This window comes from Scardinius erythrophthalmus (genome assembly GCF_964197995.2).
Source record: "Scardinius erythrophthalmus genome assembly, chromosome: 4".
NCBI lineage: Eukaryota > Metazoa > Chordata > Actinopteri > Cypriniformes > Leuciscidae > Scardinius > Scardinius erythrophthalmus.
In genome coordinates, this window is record NC_138224.1 from 46,350,797 (window position 1) to 46,351,850 (window position 1,054).

Here is a 1,054-nt window from a genome sequence, read left to right on the forward strand (position 1 = left end):
GTTTCTTGTTTCCTGGTTCTGTGTTTAAGTGCCATGTGCAAAACAGGCGTGTCTGTAAAGCTTCCTCACTCCTAGTCCCACACACATTGTGTTTAATCAGTCTCAGACACACACTCAAAGAATAGAAGTTACTGAGAAGCAAGACAACACCCTTAATAGTTCACTAATTCTTTTTCATAAATACTTCACTGGTACTGCAGGACTGAAAACTGTCCAGTTCATCATAGGGCTGGGACGATACACCTCCCAATTCGATACTATCACGATACTTGGGTGCCGATACGATATGTATTGCGATTTTTAAGAATTGCGATTCTACATTTACTGTGATTCGATTTTGTAATGTATTGCGATTGTTCTATTATTATTTTTAATACTAGACCCTGGGGAACAGTTGAATCATACACTAATACATGATGTATAAGATGAGTCATATTTACAAAAACAATTCATCTCATGGCAGCAAGTCTGTTGTCAATGGTAATGATTTGAGTTAGATTGAAGTTATTTTAATCTTTCTTACTGTTTTTCAGTAATAATAGGAGGACTTGTACACGTAGAGCTCATAGACCACATATGTAAAGTGAATCACTCACATTTAATGTTTGCTCCTTGCAAAGTAAATGTTTTTTTTTTGTATTGCTGTTTCATCATTAATTGATAGAAATTAATGGTACTCATAATTTTCAAATCAGAAGTAGATGTTGGGTTTAATATTAACACAAAATATATTTTTGTTTAGGAATCATATTGTATTTTTCTTAATTCGATGCATGACATGTAGTAATGAATGTCCAGTGAAAATCCAAGTTTAGAAAGTAAAAGTCCTCAGTATTTTGTTCCAATTACCCGGATTTGCTAATTAGCACAGTTTTTTAGCCAGGAGACAACTAATTAGTGAAATCAGCTGGCTGAGTTCATGGGTGGAATAAACATTTGGTTGGACTTTTACGCTCTGACCCCTTTACACCTCTGATGACATGTAGTAATGAATGTCCAGTGTGGATCTTCTCAGCGCTAGTATTTGTCTGATCATGTGATCTCAACATGTCTG